We start from the raw sequence: 26,755 nt of genomic DNA, 5'->3' as shown, positions 1-26,755 counted from the left end.
GGCCAGCTAGCCTCCTGCACTCTCCACACTCGCCATCCACCCATCCACCCACCCATCCACTCATCCATCCACCCATCCACCCATCCATCCTCCCACCATTCATCCACTCACCCATCCACCCATCCACTGGTCCACCCATCCATCCACCCATCCATCCACCCACGACCCATCCACTCATCCATCCATCCACCCATCCATCCACCCACCACCCATCCACCGATCCACCCACCCATCCACTCATCCATCCACCCATCCATCCACCCACCATCCATCCATCCACCGGTCCATCCATCCATCCATCCATCCATCCATCCATCCATCCCTGGAACAGCCTCATGAACTACTCTACAGAAATTAATTCCACCATGAATGAAGACAACAATTTGGATAATTTGTCCAGGTGATTTTGGAATTAGGATTTGTGTTGGAAGCCTCCATTTGCTTCCTCTGCTCCAGGCATTTTAATGTTTCTGGTACATCTCTTCCAATCTGTAGTCATATGGACCAGTCACACTATCCCCAGTTTCAGTTATAGTTTGAAGTCCTTCCATGGACCCCAAAGAGAATTTTGCATGTATCATATAAACTATATTTAAAGACGACCCCAAATATCCTCCTTACATTTGGTAAAACTCTGTCCAGCTCTTTTCACATAGTACAATACCAGGTAGAAAATTAATTCTATTTCCGTCGATTTCACAGGGAAGACTGCAGAGTTTACCTTGCACAGCACATTGTGTTTCCTTCCCAAACCCTCACTCTTTCTTCCAAACCCTTCTCTTTCAGCCTCTATGTCTCTGTACACCTCTGTTTTCTCTCTCTCTCATTCTGTCTCTCTACTCAGCCCTTTTCCCACCCAGCCTCACAATCTCCCTCTCACTCCACTTGCTTCTGGCCCTTCTGATAAAGCAATTTAGTTCTTCCAAACACGGATCTCTTCAACCATCGCCTCTCCGTTAGCATATAACACTTAAAAGATACCCCTTCCTTAAAATACAACTAAGAGATCATCAATATTTTTTGTTTTATCGACTTTTTTCCAAGCACTTACTATGTTATGTCATTAATTTGTTGCAGGGGGTAGTAATTATATACTAGTGTTGACATTTAACTGTACAAATAGCCATTTGTATCATCAGTCTTTAGTGGCAGAATTGTTTCTTATCGTCCCTGGGTTTTCTCAAATGGAAGTCCCCCGTGGCCCTGGTTGTGTGTGTTAAGATCGGCCTCCCTTTTAGACCCAACATCCGTGGAGAGTCTCCATTAAGACGTTTTCTAAGTGTTGGGGATGGATTTGGCTCTATCTGTTTGCATTCTTGCTTCCATCCTGTTGGGGTGAAGGGGAACAGATGCACGGGAAGGCTGACTGAGGTTGGAGGCACCACCTCTGGCCAAGGATTATACTAATGCTCCCATTCCTGGACTTGGTCACTGTGGGACTCTCTCCAGCCAAACAACCTCTGCTGGAGGCCAGCAGGCATCCCCTCCTTCCTGATTACGGTGCAGCCTGCGGTTATGCAAGGCTGAGACTCTGCTCTCTGCCTCTCCCCTCAGTAGGAGGGTTAGTAATGGGGTGGTCGTACTGACTTCAGATTGCTCCCATCACTGCTTAGTGCAGATCCATACCTGGAAACCTGATCAGGACATATTGACTCCTGAAAGTAAGCTTTGAGTCAATGTGAAATTGATAAACTGTAGAAGCAGCATTTATGAATCAGCTGAAACTTAAAAAAAAAAAAAAAAAGAAATCCCTTTTGTTGCTGAAGGAAACCCTAGAGACACAAAAAGCCCTTATTTTTATTTTTTTGCTTCATTATAATTTACCGATATTTTAAGCAGTGGTTGGTCCATAGTTCCTTGCCAATCCAGTATTTGTTTGAGGGTAGGCATAAAGGAAGTCTATGACGTGATAAAACTATTAGGCAACAGTCTCAGCAGGCCCTCGGGGATTTACACAAATTGCTCTAATAAATGAATCCATTAACTACATGAAATCAGGCATTACGCATAATGGAAATTTATAAGCTCTGCTTCTTGTCGTTATTATGTTTTTGTTGGCTTCAGGGGAGGGGGTTATCTGTGTGTGTGTGTGTGTGTGTGTGTGTGTGTGTGTGTGTGTGTGTGTGTTGGAAGATGGAAAAGATCAAGTGGACTTCATGCCATCGTTGTGTGCTAAGCCCAGCCCTTTGAAATTTGGGGCACTGGTGAGACTTAGGGAAAACCTGAAGATTTTCTTGACTTATTAGTGACACCAAAGTGAAGAGAACACCAAGCCTTTTGGAACACCTGTGTTAAGGCTGACCTATTTTGCCAGTGGTAGCTTCTGAGGAGAATGCAAGCTCTGACACATGGTCAGGATGTTAAGTATACACCCTGGCCCAGGAAGACAACAGTCACTTTTCAATGTGGTGCACTGAGCAACTCTGTACAGCTCCTTCTCTGCACCAATTGGCTCTGGGAACCTGGGCGAGTCATTTACAGCTTCCGAGATATGTCCTCTAACAATCTCCACCCTGCCTGCCTCACAGTCATCTGAAGGGTTAAGTGGGCTCACTATTCATGACAGCGCTTGGAAAGAATAGAAATGTTACCTGACCTGTAGGAGATATGAGTAACTGGTTATGTTGAACTAGGCAAGGCCTGAGGTGGTCTAGGTCAGCTGTGATTGAATGCTTAACTTAAAGTAATTTTTCAATTGGTATGAAAATAGAATTTTTTATTCCCTCTCATATTTGGTGGAAATTAGCTGAGCGCCCCCCCCCCCCCCATCATGTAAGACACCAAGATAGCAGAGAAATGGAGGAGGCAAAGGTAGAACATGGTTATGTATGGAAGAATCCAGGCCACCATTTCAGGCTCAGTTCTCAGCTTATACACAGTTACTGACGTGACATTTGGGAAGCCTGCTCTATGTATGAGACATCTGTGCTCAGTTTGACCCTGCTGATTAAGCTAGAAGGAAAGACTCACAGTTCTAAGAATCAAGGGAAGGCAATCGCTGTTGTTTATTTATTTATTTATTTATTTTTGCTTTTAACCCCTGTCACTGCCAATGCAACACAGAATACCCATGAAAAGAGATATTTTGCAAAGTGTAAAAAGCCACCCAAGGTAGATGCATAAGCATCTGTTAAGGTGGTAATTGGATATGTGTCCTCAAACACAGCATATGTAAAACAGGCTTCACCTTTGGTTCCAAATATGCTTTAAGTCCTTGCTCCCTGTCTCTATGAATGGCATCACCTCAAAGCTTAACTGTTCCTTATAGATATTAATTAACCTAGATCTTGTTAAGTCAGAATGCTTGTTAAATGTTAGGGGTAACTACTAAAAGAAAAGAAATAGAATGCATTGGATTCCAACCAGCAACTGGTAGGGATAAAGGAAATAAAACAAAATAAATAAAACTACTCATTCAAAAGAATCCAGAAAAGGAGAAAAAAATAGAAAATAAAAAAATTGCTCAAAATTAGGTGGTAGAAATAAATCCAAATGTATTTATAATCACAATAAATGTAAATGGACTAATTTTACTAGCTACTGGATTTTTAAAAAAAATCATCCACACTCTCATTACAAGAGACACATTTAAAACACAAGGACACAGGAAAGTTGAAAGCAAAAGGGTGAAAAATGGATACCAAATGTTAACACAAAAGTTGATATGGCTAAACGAATATCATATAAAGTAGGTCTAAGGCAAAAAGAATGATCGAGGATAAAAGGGATCACTGCATAGTGATAAGTGGAACAATCAACAGAAAGGTATAAAAAGTCTAAGCTCAATAATGACAACGCCTCAAAACATATAAAACAAAAACCGACAAATGCCTAAGGAGAAGTTGACAAATCCACAATGATAGTGGGATATTTTAATACATTTCTGTCATAAATAATAGAGCAAACAGACAAAAAAATATTAAGGATATAGAAGATTGAAATACACAACAAGTTTAATTGAATGATCATGGGACAAATTTGCACCCAACAATTAATGAATACCATTCTTCTCAAGGACACCAGGAGCATTTATAAAAATCAATCATGTATCAGATTGTAAGGCAAGACTCAACACAAATAGAAGAATCCATTTTGTTCAGACTATTCTTTGGGTTGAGTAGAAATCCCTCCCATCCCTTCCACTGGAGACAAAACCTTTCAATTGTACCTTTTCAATGTCTCCTGAAATCATCTTCTTCATTCCCACTGTGGCTGCTTTAGTTTGGATGCAACACCCTCTCTCACCTGGGCTGCTAAGATAGGCAGCAGTGGTCCTCTTCTTAAGCACGGCTCCTTTTAATTCCCTTTGACTCTGCTGCTAGTGACCTTTCTCACACATGAATCTGACCATCACTCTCCTGCTAAAGATCTCTGACTGTGTCAGGGGGTTCCCTGCTGCCATCAGGATAAATATAACCCAGGCTCTGTCATGACGTATGAGGCTTTCATCATCCCCTTGTCTTTTCTCTTACTGACCTGTTTTTCTTGCCTTACTCCAGCAGCATTTTTTCTCTCGCCCTTCCTCCACCCTTCAACCTTGGCCTGGCTAAGTCATACTCACCCTTCAAAAATTTATCTCAGATATTTCTCTTCCAGAAAGCCTGTCTGGACACCCCCACACACACACTCGCCCCCCCCCCCCACCCTAACTAACCTCCCTACTCTTCCTCCACACCACACATACCACTTTAGATTAGTTGATTCCCTAATGCTTCCATAGCCGCACTGTATTTACTCTTGTACAGCACTGGGTGTGATTGCCAGGCATAGTCCCTGTTTAAACCCTTCAGGGGTTTCCCATTGCTCTGGGGGAATGACTGAGGTCCCAACATGGCCTTCAGGGCTCTGTGAGAGCCAGTCCTGGCTTCCCTGGCTTCCTCCCCACCACCTCATCTCCCACCACACTCTTTCTCCAAACTAGCCTTTCATTTCATTGAAACCACTGTGTTTCCCTGCTCCAACCTTCACCCATGCTGTTCCCACTTTCTAGAGCACTGTTCCTCTTCGCCTTCTCCCTGTTCCACTCGCCTGTTAACTCCTGCTTTTTCTTCAAGTCTTAGTTCAATTGCCGAATCCTCGAGGAAGCCATTCCTGACTTTCCTTAACTGGGTCAGGTTCCTCCAGTTCTCATAGGACCCTTTTACATTTCCTCAGAGCTCTTATTTCAGTTTTTAATTGCACATTCATTCTTTTGATTATTTAATTAATGTCTCTCTTCATGACAGGGCTGTCAGCTCTGTGATAGTATAAATCAATGTCTTGCTCACCATGGTATTCCAGCATCTGGCAAAGTGCCTGGCACCTAATATGTACTTGATGAATATTTGTTGAACGAGTGAATGAATATAATTTAACTATGTTTACTTGACTGTCTCCTTCATTCATCTCTAAGGCCCTGGGCTACGCCTTTTTTTTCTAGACCCAGCACTTAGCAAATGCCTGCACATAATCAGTGTCCTGTGGGTGCTCATTGATTGAATACCAGGCCAGTTCCTTCTTAGGATCCTCTAGTGGAAATGTGTTATCAGGAGACTTAATCCTCAGGTACTAACAGAGAAACCAAGCCAAAAGCCTAAATGTGTTTTAGTTGGGTTAAAATTAGGCTAGAATATCCTACCCTTGGTTAAAAGCGGGCCCCAACCTGGATTCCATCTTGTAGAAGATACTTCCCTACTTCTTCAAAGGAAGTATTATGGAAATGAAGACTCTAAAGGAAGGTATCAGACCCTTTGGTGTCAAGTCTAGCCTTCTTATCTGACCAAGAGAAAGTCTGTATTTGGTCTGGTTTTGTTATTTCTGCCAGGGAATGTCAGGTTGGCAGGGACCCACTTTATACCTTCTGGTGAGGGAAAATTTACAGAAAGGGAGACAGTGTGTTCTTCTTTCTCTTTTTTCTCTACTCCACCCTCTGTGATCTGTATCAGGTCTGAGGCCTGAGGTAGGGATGTAGCCATGCTGAAGGGCCTGGAATAGCATCTCAGCATGCTTCACCCCAGCCAGTCTGTTCCACAAGCTGAAATCTCACCTTCTAAAGTTGGCAGTAAACTCTGGGTGTGGCCATGGGATGGCCTTGACAGTGGCATGCAGGAGATGGCTCCTACAAGCTTGTAAAAGCCAATTATTAAGTATTCAGGAATTTTGCAAGCCGGTTGTTAAACCATTGTAGCTTGAGATCAGCCCTGGTGAGATTATTTACACCATAGAAATTGGCAAATACTATAAAGCAGGGATTTTTTTCTCTCTATTTCTATCCTTTCTTTTCCTTTCCTCCTTCCCCTTCCTCCCTTCTTTCTTTTCTCTGATAGCTGGTTTACCTACATACTACTAAACTTGGGCTTGAGTCCTGGCCAGACACTTGCTAGCAAATTACTCAGTCTTACAGAGTCTCAGTTTCCTCATCTGCAGAACAGGGATCCATAACAGCAGCTACTGCACAGAGTTGCTTTAAGTGGTAAATGATAATACATAAAAAGTGCTGAGCCCAGCCCTTGAAAACTTGTAAGCATTCAATAGATGTTAGTGTGGTTATCATCCTCCATGTACCATATTGCTTAGTTTTGTCAGTCTGTACTATTGATTTTTGATTGAACAGACTTGATTTTAAACATTGAGCACTATTTTGGCAAAATTTAAAAAATATCATTTTCTATATATAGGTTAGAAATTTTCATCTTCACTCATGTGTAATGATGTTCTCTTCTCATTTGGTTGGGTGCTGACTATGACATACTAGTGACCAGTCCAGTTCTAAGTATATTTCATTGGTTTTTGCGTGTTACTATCCAGGAGGAACTAGGGGTTCAATAGCCTTTCTCGCCTGCTCTTTAATTTTGGGTCATTCTAATTCTAAAGAATTCCCAAACAAGTGGGAATAAACTGTCCCCTGGCTTCTAGAATTAAATATTATTTGAGGGAGATCAACATGTTATACCCTAGAATGCCAATAACTTCTACTCAATACCTGCCATGGGTAGAATCCTGAGATATCCTGGAATTTAAAAAAGAAAAGAAAGAAAAGGAAGTCCTGAAATCCCTAATCCACAATTATAAAATGAAAAAGGCTCTGAACACTAGAAGTTCTTTTGTAACTCAAATTGTGGCCAAACCCAACCCAAACTGTCCTGCGGCTAAAATCTTGATTCATTCCACTCTGTGTTAATATTTATATAATCCAGTGCAGAATTAGTAACGTGTTTGATTATAGGGTACTGTCCCAGACCACACTGGAGTTGTTCCATTATATACAATATATGTACCATACTGCCTTTCTAAAACCCCCAAAATTCTGATTCTAAAATATATCAAGCCTCAAGCCTTTTCAGATAAGGGATTCTGGATCTGTAGCAGAAATTAGAGTATCTGCCTTTAAGTAGTTGACACTCTGGCCATATGAGACTCATCAAGCCATGCTTCAGAAAAGCGGGGCACAGAAGCCTGGACCAAGTGTAGCCAGCAGGAAGTGGGGGTGGTTATAATCCAGCTCTATCACCCAGCAGCTCAATCCCAGTCTTAGCTCTCACACTCCTTAATAAAGACTAGAAAATCTGAGCAGACACCCTCCCCCCGCAAGGATCTCCTCCAATATCCTTTACTTCATCCCCTGGATCTGTAATTCTCTGCAGTCTGGCTTTCCCCCCATCGAGCATTATTCAATTGGAGGTCAGAAATTCTTTTAAGTGCTTAAGAAAAAACAGCCTCCACTCGGAGAAAAAATGGTGCACTCCCTGGTGCAGTGCTCTGCTCTGTTCTGTCTGAACTTTAATGCTACACCCCAGTCCAGAGCCTCCTGCAGGCTCTCAGTCATCCTGGAGACCTGCACACATCTTAAACGGAAATATCCTTCCTGCAGACTGATGCTTTAAAGCCCGGGGGCTTCGAGCCAAATGCAAAGTGATTCTGCAGAGGCCCTAGCAGTGCTCACCCCTTCTTCCAACCTTCCTTTTTTAAAAAAAATGTTTTTAATTGATTTCAAAGAGAGGAAGGGAGAGGGAGGGAGAGAGAGAAACATCAATGATAAGAGAGTCATTGATCGGCTGCCTCCTGCATGCTCTCTACTGGGGATCGAGCCCAAGCTTGTGCCCTGGCTGGGAATAGAACTGTGACCTTCTGGTTCATAGGTCGACGCTCAACCACTGAGCCACCCCGGCCAGGCCCAACCTTCTCTTACTGATGTGGCTCCAAAAATCTTTTGAATCTGTTGTACAAGTTACAATCTCTAGAACCAGCCCAGCAAGTACATTTCTTTCTCGGAGTCTGCAGCCCTTCCAGCTCATAGAAAGATGGTCAGTTTGCTGGTCTTTTTTTCCCCCCTTATCTCTTGACCCAGAAAATTTGGCTTCTCCAAATTCAGTGTTTTGAAGTATATTTTTGTTATCTCTTTGGAAATGCCAAGAGCCAATAGCCTGCTTTGGACATACCATAAATAATAAAATATACCCATAAATAATGAAATAGTAACCTTTTCTTGAACATTTACTATGTACCGGGTATAGTCCTAAGTGTCTCATACATTATTTTAGTTAATCCTCAAAGAAATTCTGTTAGGTAGGTATTGCTGCTTTTTTTTTTTTTTTTTCCTTTCTTTCTGTTTTTTAGGCCAGGAGGTAAATGACTAGAGTAAAAATTTCTATTTGGTCCCCTGCCCTAGCTGGTTCAATGTCCCAAAGTTTAACGAACAGAACAGAGAAGTTGCCCTGAACTGAACTCAGGGCATTTGCTTTTTCACCTCACATTCTGCAACTCAGGACCAGACACGTGGAGAACTTAAATAATTTCTCTAAGGTCACACAGCTGAATGAATGCTAGAGCCGAGATGTGAAGGGAGGGTTTTCTGCCTCCAGAGTCCATGATTTTAATTGCCAAGAAATGTGGGAAAGAAGAAAAAGCCCATTGGACTGAGTAACCCTTAGCTTCTCTGCTGTTTTTGCCCCACCGGCCTCATGATTCAAGTTGACAGTGTCCTAAAGGAGATACTTGTCATTGAAAGGAGCCTTTGCACGTTCCTACCTTGACACTCAACTGTCCTGTTTCACAGCAGTACAGTGACCCCCTGATTGTCCCTCTGCTGCTTCCCCCAAATGACCCAGCATTACGCGAGTCCATCTTGACCTTTGTCACAGTAGAGTGACTTGCCATCGCTTATAAAAGGGCTGGGTTCAGGCCAGGGAGTGCATGGTCCTAGGTTGGAAGCACCATGAAAAAGGCAAGTTCTCATAACCCGAGAGTCATAGGCCTGGGTTTTGGCTTCTGCTGTTTCATTAACTATGTGTGGGACCAGGCAAGTCATTGGATGTTTCTGATCCTCAGCTGCCTCAGCTGTAAAATGAAGCTGTTCAGAGTTCCGATCTGGTCACGGTGCCACGAGGAGAGGCGAGTCAGGCCTGGGAAGGCCCTTGCGTTCAGTGAGTGTCTGGGAAACAGAAGGTGCTGTTGTTGATATTTTTGTGTGTCGATTATTTACATTTTGATAGCAATTGGGCTTTTACGAAGTATTTTATGTGAGTAAACAGGCATCTCCGGTGCCTGTTGCGTCGACACCACGTTAAGTTCTTTGTTTATAATCATTTTGTATTTGCTATTCCTTTTATTATCTGGATAGATGCACTCTTTCCCTTTTGCTCCAGCCGAGAGAACTGTCCCACAGAGAGACTGAGCAAATCTGTGGTCTAGCCAAGAGTAAAATCCTCAGTCCCCAGACATCAATTTATTGTGTCACCCTCTGTAGGGCAGCCTCATTTCCGAGGGCCCCAGGCTCACTCAAAACATTAAAAAATAAAAAGAACGAAACTCACATTTCTGCCAGACAGATGATAGCCAGGCGTCTCTGGAAGAATGGTTAGCAGTCCCGAAGGTGCTGGGATACGAAGGAGGAATGTAAACTCTGCGGAGCTCATTTCACATGTCAGAGTCTATTCTGGTTCTTGAAAGTGGGCCCCAGAGGCCCCGGCTATGCCCCAGGAGCCACATTCCTGCAGAGGCATTAGGCAGCAGGCAGGGATCCGGCGGGGAGCAGGGCCCAGGATCCGCAGGGGACCCAGTGAGAGTCACAGCCAAAGGGCAGGAAGAGTCAGCTGCCCCAGAGCCAGCCTTCCAGTGACTAGTTTTTGCAGAGTCTACATTAGGATAGTATAAACCTTGTTTCCTCTCACATTTTTTCTTTTTAAGGACTTTGGCTAATTTTAGAGCTACGTTTTACTTGCCAACTCTCTCTGATCTCACATGAAAAGTCCAAAAGGGGCCATTCTCCCGTTTGCAGTGCTTGCCCTGTTTCGGCACCTCTCATGGCTCGCGTGCTCCCGTGACCACATCACTGGCATTCTGCACGCAGGTCCGCACACGGCCCAGCTCTTGGCAGGAAGCAGGTGGGTTTTATGGGAAGGAGATGGAGCAAGAGAGCATGACTGGTGTTTGATAAGGGATGGAAGGGGTTGGAAGTGAGTTGAAATCTTGTATCCAAGAAGCTAAACTAAGAAATAAATCTTCCTTGGGTATCTGGCATCTCCAGGAAGGCACACATTGCAGACGAGTTGACATTTATCAGACAAATCACAAGGGTAGGTAGGTACCGATAACCAGGACAGTACACTCATCTGTCAAACGTCGCCTCTCACGGGAGTTCCCTTTAGTTTTGGCAGGTAGCTCAAGGCATGGTTTCAACTCCTCATGATTTTCCTTCTTGTTTATTTCTTTTTTCTAACTGACCTTTCAAAGCCATTTGTATCCCCCACCGTCCACTACTCCTCTCTCATGTTTTACAGATCAAAGCACCACTATATTGGGTGGGGTGGTTTGAAAAATGGAGAATTTCTACGTTATTGGCCTTGGAAAGCAGATTAGGCAATAAAAGTAAGGAGAAATGTCAGAGTGACTTCTCCTAACTTCTCTGGGCTGCCATCCTTTTGCACATAATTCCTCTCAACTTTTAAAGATCCTACATTCCTTGGCTCCTCCTTGGTGGTGTCTGGTTCAAGGGGCTGCTCTGGAATTAGATAAATCCAGACATTTAGATGGGTCCACAGGGTGGGGCAGACAGAAGGCAGAACATTTCCCAATGTTTTCATGATGTTGTATTTTTGAATTCTTGATGTAAATGACTTTTCTATAGGTCTGTTCATATAAAAATAAACTAATAGGTGTTGCTTTTCAAAATTGCCATCCAAAGGAGTTGTAAAATTTCACATTCTGTAGGGAGTTTAATTGACCTGATTTTCAAAAACGTTTAGCATAGCATTTTCAGCAGCGTGACTATTATGGGCTTCCCTGAGTCTAATTATGTTGGACCCACCGTATTTAGGGTAGTTCTCATCACTTCCCTGTCCTCTATCTCAGACCCAAATTGTTTCTTGTGTAACATTGATGATAATTGATGATTTCATTTATGTCTTTGTTTACTTGTTACTGTCTGTCTCATTCCAATACACCACACACCCACACACACAGAGACAGGACTGTAAGCCTCATGAGGACCCAGGTGAGGTTTGTCTTGCTCACATTACATGTCAGCACCTAGATCTGAGCCTGACACATAGCAATTGCTCAATAAATATTTGGGAATGAATGAATTCAAGAAGTCTGTTTTCAAAAAAGCTGTTGGGTGGTTTTTTTTTTAAAAAAACTAACTTACCAAAAATAATCCCTATGGGAAAGGTGCTATTTAAGGTTAGTTTCCATTCTCTGCAGATCCTTTTAAGTTCAGCGAATAGTGTTTGTCTAAGAATAGTGTTTACCAGGGAAGGGGGTTGGAATCACTGGTTACCCATATAGTACAGAAGGAATAGTGTGAGGCCTGCCAGTTTTGTCTCTCATGTACCCTTCTCTTGATCCATCCTTTCTTTCCTTCTATATTTACTAAATGCTAATCGAGTATGTGCCAGGCATAGTAAAACAGGGGTCATAGTGTACCTACCTCACAGGATTGCTGTGAGGATCAAATGAGATCATTGTAGTTAACAGTTCTTGGCAAAGTACCTGACATATTAAGAGCCTGATAAATGCTAGCCATTAACAATTTTACCAGAAATATTATTGAGCAACTATCATGCACCTTCTGTTTCAGAGTCTCCAGAACAAGCAGAAAAGATAGCATCTAACCCACCAGAGGGGCTTGTGATGATCTATGTCATCAGCCTTTTTTCCATAATATGTTTCCTAGCAGAGGGTTACATGGCGGCTTCTTTGTTTTATAGGTGGGGAGGGTCACTAGCCAGGACAAGAGTAAGGAAAGGACCAAAATATCAACATTTTGGATAAAGATACAATCAGTATTATTGATTTTTTCCCCCCTTTTGCCCTTAGGCTCCTTATATGGCTTGGCCCAGCACTGTTACTGACCCTGTCTTTAAATAAGAAAAATATTTTTTTGCTATTTTGTTCGTCATGGATTTTTTTTTGCATAAAAAATATTTTAAAAAAATTTTGCAGTGAAATATTATTTATCTTGATTTCTGAGTAAATTTTGCACCTGAAGCAAGGGCCTCCCTCGTCTCACCCTAGTCCTGGCCCTTTTAACTAGTCTAAGTTTCTCTAAGCTCTCAAAACTGAGCCCCTCGACCCTAGTCGCGGGTTATCAAGGTTACATACTCACTGTCCACTGTCGGTGCCAGTGCAGCCACCCTCAGCTCCTGCCTGAACTTCCGAAATAGCCCCTCTTTTGTTCTTGGGCCCCTTGGATCATTTCTATACACAAAGCCGGAGGGATTCTTTTTAAAAACCTACACGAGATTGGTCACTCCCTTTTTTAAAACCTCCGGTGGCTTTCCATTTGTATAAACGCTTACCGTGGCCTACAGGACCCCTGTGTGGTGCGTCCCTGCCTCCTGCCACTCCCTCCCTTTGCCCACTGCGTCCCAGCCACGCCGCCTCCTCTCGGATCCGTGGCCCAGTGTGGTCTCCACATGGCCACCTTCAGATAGACTGTTCGCTGTCCAGCAGTGCTTTTCCCACCACGCTCCCCTGGCTGGCTCCTGCCCACCTCTCAGATGGCCCTGGGGCAGCGCCTCCTCAGGGCTCTACCTTGACCTCCTGATCGAAGTCCTGTCCCCACTCTTCCTTCATTATTCTGTTTTGTTCCCTCCTGTTCTCTCCCTTCCCAACACGTCCCATCATTTGCACTTAAATATCCGTCCATGGGTTTGCTTGTTTCATGCCTGTCTCCCTCACTGGGCTGTAAGCTCCTGGGGGGCTGAGTTAATTGCCCTCTTCTCCCCGGTCCCTACTCAATGCCTGGCTCAGAGGAGTTGCTCAAATGTCTGCTGAATGAATGAGGGAGGGAAAATCATGACCTAAGCACGTTGCCACACCCCGAGAGACTTACTTTCGTGTCCCATTCTGCTCTCTGTCATAATGAACTTTGCTCTTCTAAAACAAGTGTTTTCCCCCTAGATTACTTTTATAGAAAAAAGTGAAGCAAATATAGAGATAATTATTGATTCTCACTCATGACGTCCCTGTTCCCTATCGCCAACATCCTCCTGAGAGCCTGCTGCAGGATTCCTGGGAACCACAGGAAATAAGTCCACTAACCACTTGAAATGCTGTTACAGAAATAGACCAGACTTAACCTTCCTCCTGTGCAAGGGCCTCTTTCCTCTGGGCAAATGTTGCAAAGCAATTGTATCTGCTCTTAGGTGCCTCCCTCTTCAGTCACCCTCCCAGCAGCATTTATCTGGACATGCTCACAATCCTGTTCTGAGATTGTCCCCCCACTGCCTAGGCCATCGCCTGAGCAGATTGCTCATCTTATGATATGTATATGGTTTGAAAATCTGACCATTTATAACCTGACTTCACTCAATACATTAGGATTTTCCCCCTCAATAATAAACATAAACCTACACCTCCATCTGCAAGGTCTGCGTAGTATTATACTATGTGGACATGCAAAACTGTGTTAATTAATCCCCTTTCATTGAGCATCTAGGTTGTGTACTGGTGTCTGGGTTGGGGCTGGTACCTGCAACCTCAACAAGCCTCCTGGGGGGTTCTGATGCACTCCGGAGGGTGAGAGCCCCTGGTCTGGGGTAACTTTTTTTCTACATCAAGACAGAGGAAAGGAATTCAGCCTGGAAGGGAAGGGCCAGTTGATTATTTTTGCCCTTTTTACAAAGCCACTGAAATATCTCCGAATCTACTCTCCTTATTTTCTTTAAAAGCAGTGGCCCAGGGGACACTGCCCATTTTGATATGTTTATTTTTTTCTCTTTCTTTCCATAACTCATATTTCCTTTACTGAATTATTGTTTGTCCCTGCTGGAAGGAGGAAAATAAAACAGGTGAGGCGAAATGCGTGAAGGCCCCAGGTGCTCCTCACCCTGTTCTGCTGAGTGAGGCAGGGGCAGGAGGGCTTCCTGTCTGCAGTGAGAGGCACCGGCCTCCGGCAGGCACACCAACACGTCTTGACTTAATTCGGATTACTCTAAGGGTCTGGTTTGCTGTTTATGGTGGTGCCTGATGGAAAGCCCCAAATTTCTCTAAACTGAGCTAGAAACCAGTTCTGAAGAATTAACTGGTGCCTAATCACAATATACTAGCCCATGATAAGATGAAATCAGGCCTCCAGGGTGAGGAAGGTGACATGGCTCAGAGTTTTAAGGAGGTTCTGTTATGTTTCTGTTTCTCTCTGCCTCCTATTTTATTGATAAAGTTGTTCCCAGTTGTTCAAAGATCTGAGTACTCATTCATTCACTTGACACATATTTAATGAGCACCTACTGTGTGCCAGACATGAGGGATATAGTGGAGAACAGGATAGACTGAATGTGGCCCTCTTGAAGTTCACATTCTAGTGGGGAAGACCCACCACAAAAGGGATTCTCAGTGAACTGAATGTTACAGTGGCAAAGCCCAGGGCACCATGGGAGCCAGATAATAGGAAGTGACCTACAGAGCCTGGGAGATGGGAAGACTTCCTGGAGGAAGGAGCATTTATATGCCTAGTGAAGAGGGAGAAGTTATCACATGCTAAGGTCTGAGCCTAGAAAGAACATGTTTCATTTGGGCAACTGAAAATGATCCCCCAGGGATTAGAAGAGAGAGCTGTGGTTGGAAACGCTGGCATGGTCATATCACGCAGAGCCCTGTAGGCCTTTATCTATGGGACTGTGGAAAACTACTGAACAACGCAGGCTGGGGTGAGACACGGTCAGATTTGAATTTTGAAAATGTCACTCTGGCTGCTAAGTATAGAAGTATTGGAGAAGAGGCAGAAGCAGGGTAGTTAGATGCAGTGGTCCAAGTAAGAGGTAGCAGGGCCTTAGGTAGGATGGTAGATGTGGGTGTAGGCCAATGTGCTGTCCATTCTTCACAGCCTCCAGCCAGGATATCTCAGCTATACTGGCCCAGTGGCCTTCTCTGAGAGAGACGGCAGTATTCAGCCAGTGCACAGTACCAGGAGAAAAGCTGAGCTTAGATTTAAAAATCTCACCACCAAATATGCCAGGAATATAATTTCCAGGCCAGAGAGTGCTTCTTTGGGAATGTGGGACGATTTGGAAGCGAGGCCCCATGCATCTTAATAGATGACAAGTAGTGCTATGGAGCCAGAGTTCCTCTCTGCTTGACCTGCTGGGCCAGGCAGTAAGGACTCGTCCCTGCTCTTCTCCATCCGGTCCTGACTCACCAGATGACTGGACAAGTCAGCTGTCCCTCAGCTGCATGTGTCTGGCCTTAAGAACTGGAATTCCGAGTCATGCTACTATTCTTTATAGAACCTGCAAGACGGTGTCATCTCGGGGAGGTCCGAGGGCAGGTCAGACACTCTGGAGGGGAGGGAGGGTAACAGCAGGCTCTCAGTGTGCCTCCTGGTTTTATGATTCGTGGGGCTTGGTGCCACCAGAGGAGATGGCTGAGGTCATCTTCAGGGCTCTTCACTCATTCACTCAACAAGTGGTCATTAAGAATCTATGTTCCTGTCCCCATTCTCAGATGGTGAACAAAGCCCGCAGTCTTTCTGCCACGGAGCTTATATTCCAGCGATTCCTGAGACGCAGCCAGTGGCCCACCCTGCCTCCAAGCTCTTCTGGTCTGAGTATTGAGCAAGAAGGCCCAGGGTTCCCTGGCACTGAGTCCATCAGTGGCCTCTAACAAGACTGAACTTCCCTTTTTCAGATGTGCCGGGCTCGCTCTCACCTCCAGGCATTTGAACTTGCTTTTCCCTTGGCCTAGACCTCTCTTAGCCACCATTGCCACCTACCCTCTGTCAGCCCCCAGGATATTCCTACTTCTCCTCAGACGTCACCTCAGATTTACTCAGACAGAACTTCCTTGCCCACCGGCCCAGGTCCAGGCCCAGTGCCCCAGCAGGGTGCCCCTACCCCTCTGTTTCTCACTGGAGCTATTACTGGGCTGTTTCTCCCCCTTGACTTTGCTCCATTAGGGCACAGCCCTTGCCCATTTTTTTTCTCCAGTGTCCTCCACAGGCCTGGTACATAATATGTGCTTAATGAATATTTGCTGAAAGGAAGGAGGGTGGGTGGGGGCGGGGGGGGGGGTGCCGATCCGTGCCATGCTGTGCAGCTTTCTTGTTTTGCTGAGAGGAAACACTACACTTAGAAGTACTTTCAGGAACCAAAGCCTGAGAAACTATACTAATTTGCCAATTGCCATACTGAACCCAAGTATGAGTATTTTTTTAAAAGATTTTTTAATTGAATTTTTGAGAGAGAGGAAGGGAGAGGGAAAGAGAGAAAGTAACATCTATGTGAGAGAAGCATCTACCCACTGCCTCCTGCACGCCCCCTACCAGGGGATCGAGCCCACACCCCAGGCATGTGCTCTAACAGGGAATTGAACCAGTGACCTTTCCGTGCACGGCCGACACCCGATCAACTGAGCCACACCAGCCAGGACCAAGTATGAGTATTTTTGATTGATTAAATCCATCTGAAATTAAGCCAATATATTTTCTAAAGCCGTTTACCCCTCCCCCCAAAACTGACAGGCCAGAGAGATGAAGAGACTTGGGAAGAGATGAGTTTGAATCAGTCTATTATTATTCATTAATTCATTCAGCAAATTGTTATTAAATACTATGATTTCTCAGGCACTGGGGCTACAGAGGCAAACAAAAAAAGCAAACCCCTGCTTTCATTCTCTATTTTTAAGTTTAAAAAAGTCAACCGCCGAATAAGAGAATCTGAAACAGTGCCAAGTCCTGTTTCCCCCTGTTGGGGGGACGTTCCCTGTTGGGGAATGTGGGTGGCATGTTTCAGGGAAGAAACGTCAGGGAAGAAATCTTCTAGTTGTTAGCCCAGAACAGGCAAGGGACTCAAAATATGACCCACCAGTTGGGGGGCCACAGGGTTGAAGAACTAAGTTGAAGAACTAAGATTTCTGGCTAATACTTTGGAAACATACCTACTTTGAAAAGAGTTTTGATTTGGGGGATGGGAACGATAACTTTGGAGTATAGAAACCTTTCAGTGGAGAATGTTGGGTGCCACAAGGCTTTCCGGTGCAGAGGGAGGGGTGGCAGGATAAGAGAAGGAAATTGTGAGGCCTGCAAAAAGGAGACAGGGCAGTGAGGACTAGCTGGACATTTGGCTATTTTGGTCGGTGGTGGTAAAAAGCTGTTGAAATCATCTTGCGTGCTGCTCCCTCCAAAGCTATGCCACAGATGTTCATGTTTGCTCTGAGATTTCTGCTCTCTGGTTGGTTAGTTTCTTGACTTGGGAGTTGGTTGGGGTTTCTTGTTTCCTCTGTCATTTCCTTTCTCTGAGGGGGTTTATTTTCTACATATACAGAATGTTTTGTCCTGAATAATCTAGATGTATAGCTACAGTGTCTTTTTTATTATTATTTAAGTAGTATTTTTAAAGTTGAATCAGTGTTCAGTCCATAATTCCTATCAAATGAAAACTGAATATCACTACTGAAAATACGAAACCAGTATCACTGGCCAGGGAAGGTAATTGTAAAATTGAATAGGATCAAAATAAACCATATTATAAAATTTTTAAAATAAAAAGTATATAATTAATAAGGCTAATTTACCTGTATGTCTTATTAAGTACTTCTTAAATGTCATCTCGTGATTTCATGTAGCAGCACTTCAGCATAAATATTATTATTCTCAGTTTCACAGTTGAAAAAAGTGAGGTCTTTTAATCTGAAGGATCATTTACTCTTTTCTTTGCAAATGGAATATTGGAACTAAAAAATAGAATTGAAATTAACTTTTTTTTAGAGAGAGAGAGGAAGGGAGAGGAAGAGAAAGAGAGAAACATTGATGTGAGAGCGCAACATCAATCGGCTGCCTCCTGCAGGGGATCGAGCATTCAACCCAGTCATGAGCCCTGACCGGGAATCTAACCGGGAACCTTTTGGTGCATGGACGACTCCCAACCAACTGAGCCACACCAGCCAGGAAGAGATTATTAACTTTTAAAATAGACACCATGTATTGTTTAACTGTTTGCTTTTGTAAGTAAAGATAAAATCTAAAGAAGCATGAGAAAACAAAGCAAAAAAGCAAGAATAGAAAGGAGCTCTGAACTAGGGGTGTCAGGTAGAGCATCTACTGTTACCCCTTGGCTTCCTAGGTCACCACATGGATGCACTTGGCGGTGACATCACCTCAGTTCAGAACGAGGAACGGCCCAGTAAGAAAAGGGTTACATGGAGGCATGGAAGGAAAAGAGGGACCAGGTGCTTTGCTTTCCTCTTGGCTGCAACTTATAAACTAAATTCAAGTTCACTTTCCTTGTTCCCTTAGACTGAGGGTGAAGTCCTGCTGGAGGCCTGAGTATAGTTCTTTGGGGCCTTTTCAGGGTCAGAAAACTCACATGCTTGCAACTCTGTTTACATCAGCAAATCCAGCTGCATTGTGCAAGCACTTGACCGGCCCCTGACTCCCAACACAAAACAGATGTCTGGGCAGCAAAGAGAAAATACACAGGGCTCCTGAACTGGTAGGACTTTGTTTTGATGAGTTGGGAAAACGACAGGGGACAAGAGGCACTGGATGTGCCAAGAGTTGACAACAGCAGTGACCAAATAGACCAAGCTTTGTGCTGGCTTGAGCCACATGGGCTCCGAGAAGAGATGGTCAGAGGGACTGTAAAGGCCAGACCGCATTCCTTCTGGAGAAAGATCGCTGTGTGGGGGGGGGGGGGGCGGTAACCATGGGGTTTTAAGCTGCCTTTTGACCGGGATGTGGAAAGAGATGGGGTCCCCTAGGTCAGAGAAGGAGAAGTGGGATCAGAACCAAGACTCCACTTGGTGCTCAGTCCTAGAAACTGCTCTTCTACTTTTTGTCTGCGTAACATTGTTGAATGTCATCTATATGGTAGATTGTGGAATAAATCTCTCCTAATGGTTGCTCAATTAGATTAATCATTATGTTAAACATTTTTCAAGGAATGTTTATCAGCTAGAAACATTAATAAATAATGAAAAAACAAATCCTCCTGAAAGAGCCAGGCACATGCACTCTTCCAGTGCACCCCAGGGGGGGGCCATGTCGTCTGCCCACTCATTTGAACAAACTAACTTGCATTCCCTCTCATGCTCTACTCTACTGATATTCTTTTAGTAGATCTGTAAAATTGAAAACTGTGATAAAATTCTCCCTTGAGAAAAGGAGGAAATTAAGACAACGACAACTATTTAAGATATTAAAAGCTGTGGTTTTAAAAAGATAACACCTATCCGTGTGCACTGGGAAAAGACTGCAGATTACACACATGCGCCTCAAAATGTGACAATGGCCATCAGTGGGTGGCAAGGTTACAATGATTTTTATTTTCTTCTTTTAATTTTTCCATATTTCCCTGATTTTTTATAAGTCGCATGTATTATTTGTATAGTTAGAGACGTTTTTATTTTAAAAATCCATTAAAAATACTATATTACCTCTTGCTACAGTCTAGGGGTCAATAGCCTGAGTTAATGCTGCTGCTAAAAGTTTCTCACTTACGGCTCTCTCTAGGAAAACAGAGCTTTTTCTCCTTGGATAAAAATTTGAAAATTTCTCAGTAGGGAGCAGTAGCTGACCTCAAGATTCAAAATGGTACCCATGAGAGCGGTGCTAGCTAAGGGACTGGGCTTCCAATCCCTCGTTATGTTCTCAGCATAGAAAAATAAGTTTTCTCCTCTAGTGACCATTTTTCTTCATCTGATCCTCACTTCTTCTTGTCTTCTGCCATCAGACTCTTAGTTACCACAAAGTAGGTCTACATTCCCTCCCACTCGCATCTATAATTTGCTAACTGTGGGGTCTTGGCCAAGTCATTTCTAGTCTTTGCGCCTCTATCTGTTCGTCTGCAAAGTAACCGGCTTATGATGGGGATTAAATGAAATTGTGCAGGCGAGCGCAGGTGAGCACAGCACCAAGGCTGGCTGTTCCCGTCACCCCACTGACTTATCCCAAACGTCTTTTCCGGCTCTTATGCAGAGAACATCTCTTCTGATTTAGCCGGGCCCTGTAATCTCAAGGCATATACTGAGAGCAATGGCCTTCCAGAAAGGGCTCAGGAACGCTAACAGGAAAGGAAAGACTTAAAATGTAGTTCCTCCTTACCTGTCACACAGCTGGTTTCCCCACAGAGGCCTCCAAGTCTTTGGTTGAGCAGCAAACCTCGCTCAGCAAGGAGCCCCCTGAGAGCTGGCTGCCGGCCCCAGTGCTGCTTGCCTCAGTAAGTCAGGGCTCTCTTTAAGCTGTTCCTTTTGGTTTCTCTGACTCAGAATATCTTAGGTCATTCTGAGACTGCCTTCTCCTCCCCACCTTCCCTACCTGCTGTCCTGGACATTTGTCATGCTTTTGACTGCTCGGCATCTGAAGCCCCCTCCCATATTTGAGGGATGCCCACCCCCACAACACACACACACAGTCTGGCTGAGTCATTCCTGCAGTGTGGTGCTGGGCTGCCGTGCCTTCCCAGTGAGTCTGTGGGCAACCCCAGGTTCTCTAAATTCTCTTTCTGCTTAGATCGGTCAAAGTGAATTTGGACTGTTTATAATTAAGAAACCTAGCCAGTTCCTACTTGTCCTTCATACCCACTTTGGCATAAATCCTTCAGCTGTTGGTTCCCCAAACTTGCTGAGCTTCCCACGTGATATCGCTTATTACACTGGTTATAACATTTTATTACAATTGTCTGCTTCACCTCCCCTAGACTGTTAGTCCTTAAAGCCACCAAGATCACTGCAGTTATCCATCACGGAGCAGAGTGCCTGGCACATAGTAGGCCCTCTGCACATGTTAAATGAATGAATGAACCATGAAAACCTTCCTACACAGGAGGGGACCAGCACAACCACAGTACTTCCACTTGGAGAACCAGTTAACTCGCCAGCTTTTTTGATAACCTGGCATCATTCCTAGCCTGATTCCAGGGAAACCAAGATTTCCTTTAGGCTTTGGCAAGGAATAAGATATTCCAGCAGTGTCCCGAGTGGGAGAGTATGATGTTGGCCACGTCTTGAAGTGGGTGAGTAATGCCCTAGGCAGCACTTAGCTCTAAACCCTGGCTTACACCGCTGTCATCTCCTGAAGCTCCCGGCTTAAAATGGAAAGTGGCATTACTCACGGCGAGGAGCAGACAATAAAAAAACATTGAGGTGGGCCCGACGCAATGGGGTGAGTGTTCCCCGGCGGCGATGAGAGCATCTCCACGCTGAGTGCTCACGGCCCTGGCAGACGGCTCAGTCATCGCAGGCTTTTGAACTACACCTTAGACTTAGTTCATCGCCCAGCACCTTGCTCCGTGGGGTGTTGAAAGACATTGAGTTTCTCACCCGACAGCAGGCATGGTGGTGGGAAATGTCCCTGAATCAACATCAGAAAGCGGCACGCAACGGTGGCTATGAACGTAGACTTTGGCATCCAACAGACCTGGGTCTGAATCCCAGCTCTTCTACTTACAAGCTCTGTCACCCTGAGTAAACTACTTAACCTCTCTGGTCCTCAAGTTACTCATATGCAAAATGGGTTAAATAATAGTACATACTACAAGGCCATGGGAAAAGTAAATCAGACAATCTGTATAAAGCCCTTAACCCAGTGCCTGGCAAGTAACCAACATCCAATAGGCGATAATGTTCTTTTACCACCTTCCTGCAACAGCCTCCATTGCTTCTCTATCCTTTATGTTTGTATTAATGCTCCTCAACTTGCGATGGGGTTACATCCTGATAAACCCATTGCCAGATGAAAGTATCGTAAGTAAAAAATGCATTTAATACACCTCACCGACGAGCATCATAGCTTAGCCCGGCCTGCCCTCGGCGTGCTCAGCGCCTGCAGTTGGGCAATCACCTCGCAGTGAACTCGCGGTGGAGTGACAGTGTTGACCCTCGTGGCCACACGGCTCACAGAGCCGTGCGGGCTGCTGCTGCCCAGAATCACGAGAGAGCAGCTATCGCACCGCCCATCCCTGGCCCAGGAAAAGATCACAATTCAAAATCTGAAGTACGGTTTCTACTGATGCCTATCACTTTCGCACCGTCGTAGAGTCGAAAACTCCTAAGTCAAAACATTGTAAGTCAGGGACCGTCTATGTTTCTCTGTTAGTCTCACTCGGCCTTCATACCCTTTCTCCTTCAAGGAGTCATCCTGTACCTCTCAAGCCCTTCTGAGCTGAGGCGACACCCCGGCCTCCTGCCAAAGTCACTCACTACTCTCCATTCCCATCTCGCCTTCCTCTCACTTTCTAGGTGCCTGTCGGCTTGTGTACAAAGACCCCACTGCCCAATATCTGACCTGTCGTTGTCTCTACCCCACTTCAGAATCCATGACCTGGCACATGGTGAAGCAAAGCACATTAGGATACATCAGTCTGATTTAATGAAGCCTCACGGACAGGATGGGCATAAGGACGTAAAATGATCAGGGTTGAACACAGTTTCCAGTGCCCCAGTGTAAGGCACATGCATTAACCCAAAGCAAAGTGCACCAGAGTCCAGCTGATCAAAGTTGGGCATGGAGCCTCAGTGGTGTTGATCACAAATGTAAGCATTTTCTTAGGAAAGAACACACTACCAGCTTTTCTAACAATAGGCTTCTTTAGTGAATTTATAAATAAGATTCAGATTTTTTAAAAAAGAATATGCTCTTGGCCTCAAGTAGATTACTATTTAGAGATAAACACTGAAGTACATGTGCCAAGGCTCTTAGCATTGCACTCAGTAGTTTTTATTTATTTATCTATTAAACATATCTTTATTGATTTCAGAGAGAGGAAAGGAGAGGGAGAGAGAGAGAGAAACATCAATGATGAGAGGCATTGATCAGCTGCCTCCTGCACACCCCCGATTGGGGATCAAGCCCTCAATCTGGGCATGTGCCCTGACTGGGAATCGAACCCCGATCGCCTGAATCCTAGGTCGACGCTCAGTCGCTGAGCCACGCCCAGCCAGGCTGCACTAGGTAGTTTTATACCAATGACCCAGAGACTAAACAATCATCAGGACCTCCAGGGTTAAGAAAACCTCTCACCTTTGATCAATTTCTAGGTTAACCTTAAGCTATCATTTCAGGACATGTTCTAGTCACTCATTTATTCAAGACATTTAATGAATAGCCTTTTATGGGCTGGGCACATTTGTGGTTATCATGGAAGATATGCTAAAAGGATAGGATGCCAGTCCTGCCCTCCAGGAACTTAGAGCCCAGCAGGGGAGGTAAATACACGTAAATAACTCATGGAGTGGGTCGACATGATGAATGTAACACATAAGGCATCACGTTTCAATGGAAGTTTTCAGGAGGCACGAATTGCTGATGGTGGAGATATTGGGGAGGAGGGGTTATTTGAGATGGTTTGTATACATGATTAGGGTCTCAAAAGGCCAAGATTGCAGGTACACTAGACAGAGGACACTACATGGGCAAGGAACAGAGTTGGGAACATGCAAGGTGAGAATAGGAAACAGTAACTTTGAATTAAGGATGGTTTATGTATAATGAATTCATGGGAGAGGGAGGTAAGGCTGGAAAGATCATTTGTAGCCAGATCTTATAACACACTTTCCTGCTCAACATCTCCACATGGACGCCCAATAATTATCTTAAACTTAAGATGTCCCAGGCAGAACCATTGATTCCTTCTACCCAATTCCCCAGCTTTCCTTTCTCAAGTATTTCAAAACTTAGTAAAAGCCCCCGGTGCCTCAGCCCCCCGAGAAGTCATTCTTTCTCTCTCCTTCACTTAGCCCCATTCAATTCACCAGCAAGTTTTATTAGTCCTGTCTCCAAAATACATTCTCTGACCTCTTCTATCTTCACCATTACTGACCTCTTCTATCTTCACCATTACTGCTACTGTGTTTCAAACTACCATGACTTCTTATCTGCCTTCTTGTTTCAATATTTGCCCTTCTATAGCAGATTGCTTAGGTCAGATCACACCCTTTGCTTCCTTAAAACCTTCTAGTGGCTTCCTGTTGCTCTATCCGCAGGAAGATTGTGTCCTGCAGGTTCATGACCAGGCTCCAGCCTCTCACGGCCTCATCCCACACCTCTCCTCCCTTTCTCATTGTGCTCCACCAGCATCATTGGCTTTCCTTCTCTTCTTTGAACTCACCAAGCATGGACCTGCCACAGCATTTTTGCATTTGTTGTTCCCTCTGCCTGAAACACTGTTCCCTCAGCCTGATACGCTTCTCTTTCCTTAGACCTTTGCGTGACCACCTACTCGTGGCTCATATCTCAGCTCAGATGTCACATCCGCAGAAGGATCTTTCCTGACCATCCTGCCTAAAGTTGCCCCCTCTCAGCTTTTCTCTGTCTCAGAACTCAAAAATTTCCCTTTATAGCACTTGCCTGAATGCTCTCCAACATTCGTTTAGTTTTCTGTTTTATCACCACCACTTTCTTTAACATGTAAGCTCCACAATGGCTTTGTCTTATTTACTACCATCTCTTCAGTCTTTAGCACAATCCTAGCCCAATAGAAACAAAGTAGTTATTTATGGAATGCAGATGCCTGGGCCCTACACCCAGAAATTCTGATTCATTTGTCTGGTTGGGACCAGGCAAAAAAGGAAGTAATTTATTTGAATTTTTTTTATCATATGCCCATTTTTTTGTTTGTTCCTCCCCCCCAATATTCTATGTTTATTTATGCCAAATAGCACCATACAGAAAGTCAGTCAGTTTAAAAATATGAAGGTAAGCTTTCACGTATCTACTGTGAGAATGGAGACCATTCATTCTCAGCAATCACACTGTCAACATCCCAGAAAATGCCGACATCACTCTGAAGGGACGCACAGTTGTTGCGAAGGGCCCCAGAAGCAACCCCGTCAATGTAGAACTCAGTCTCCTTGGAAAGAAAAAGAAGAGGCTTTGGGTTGACAAATGGTGGGAAAATAGGAAAGAACTGGCTACTGCTCATACTATCTGCAGCCATGTGCAGAACATGATCGAGGGTAGCCCCGGGCTTCCGTTACAAGGGCAGGTCTGTGTACGCTCGCTTTCCCATCAATGTCATTACTCAGGAGAATGGTTCTCTTACTGAAATCAGAAATTTCTTGGGTGAAAAACACATCCGCAGGGTTCGGATGAGGTCAGGCATTGCTTGTTCAGTATCTCAAGCCCAGAAAGATGAGTTAATCTTGAGGGAAACAACACTGAACCTGTATCAAATTCAGCTGCTTTGATTCAGCAAGCCACACAGTTAACAACAAGGATATCAGAAAAATTTGGGGATGGCATCTATGTTTCTGAAAAAGGAACAGTTCGGCAGGCTGATGAATAATATCTAAGTTGTCCAGCTATAGAAAGAGCAAGATGCTGGATGATTCCTCACTTTTTTATTTCATTACTTTTATCAGATGTATTGGGGTAACATTGGTTAATAGGATCATATAGGTTTCAAGTGTACATTTCTGTGATGCATGATCTGTGTATTGCTCTGTGTGCCCACCACCCAAAGTCAAGTCATCTCCATCCCCATGTATTTGGCCCCTTTCACCCTTCACTACCCCCACCTTTCCCTCTGGTAACCACCATACTATTGTCTGTCTCTGTAAGTTTCAGTTTTATATCCCGCAAGTGAGTGATATCATATGGTTCTGGGCTTTTTCTGACTGACTTATTTCGCTTAGCATGATATTCTCAAGGCCCATCTATGTTGTCGCAAATGGCATATGTTGTCTCATCCTTTCTCATGGCTGAGTCGTAGTCCGTGGTATATACCTGCCACATCTTTATCCAGTCCTCTATCGAAAGACACTTTGGCTGTTTCCATATCTCACCGTGAATAATGCTGCAGTGAACATAGGGGTGCGTGTATCTGCAAATAAATGGTTTCGAGTTTTCCAGCTAGATACACAGAAGGGGGATTGCTGGGTCATACGGGAACCCTAGTCTTAATATTTTGAGGCACCGCCATACTGTTTTCCATAGCCATGTGCACATTTTTAAAGCCCCGTTATAATTAGTACAATCCCCAGGTGGTTCTGATTTGTAGACAGGGTTAAGAACCCCCCGGCCTAGAGAGTGGAAATCTCTCTAGCATGTTGCTGCCCCAAGTGGGGTCCTTGGTCCAGCAGCATAGATATCACCCAGGTATTTGTTGGAAATGCAGGATCTCAGGCCCCACCCCAGACTCACAGAACCAGAAGCCGCAGTTTAACAAGACATCCCGGGTGATTCGTATGCGTATTAAATTTGAGACTCACTGACATTGCGGAAATGCGGAATTCCCGAAGCGTAAATGCTTTGACTTTGGTAGGTTGAGTTTGCCGTCTCTGCAGGACATCGAGGTGGGTGTGTCCCTCAGACAGTTGGAAATGTGGTTCTGAAGCCACAGAAAGA

General features: G+C 44.4%; 1 protein-coding gene and 1 pseudogene across 4 annotated transcripts in view; one reads left to right on the top strand and one right to left on the bottom strand.

Moving 5' to 3' along the window:
- Nucleotides 1–26,755, bottom strand: part of FGF1 (fibroblast growth factor 1) — a 95,707-nt gene that overhangs the window by 25,615 nt on the left and 43,337 nt on the right. The window contains exon 1 of one of the 3 annotated variants that reach the window (XM_081134897.1): nucleotides 9,792–10,098. The exons of the other annotated variants lie outside the window; for them this stretch is intronic. The gene's annotated coding sequence lies outside the window, so the exon portion shown is untranslated. Of the gene's footprint in view, nucleotides 1–9,791; nucleotides 10,099–26,755 lie in introns of those variants that run through there. 3 annotated transcript variants of the gene reach the window in all.
- LOC308555572 (large ribosomal subunit protein uL6 pseudogene) lies at nucleotides 25,100–25,694 on the top strand (annotated as a pseudogene). Its single transcript has one exon. The product of its transcript is annotated as a large ribosomal subunit protein uL6 pseudogene (transcript).

This window comes from Miniopterus schreibersii, assembly GCF_964146895.1.
Source record: "Miniopterus schreibersii genome assembly, chromosome: 4".
NCBI lineage: Eukaryota > Metazoa > Chordata > Mammalia > Chiroptera > Miniopteridae > Miniopterus > Miniopterus schreibersii.
Note: the sequence above shows the minus strand (reverse complement) of the source record. Positions and strands in the feature narration are given on the sequence as shown.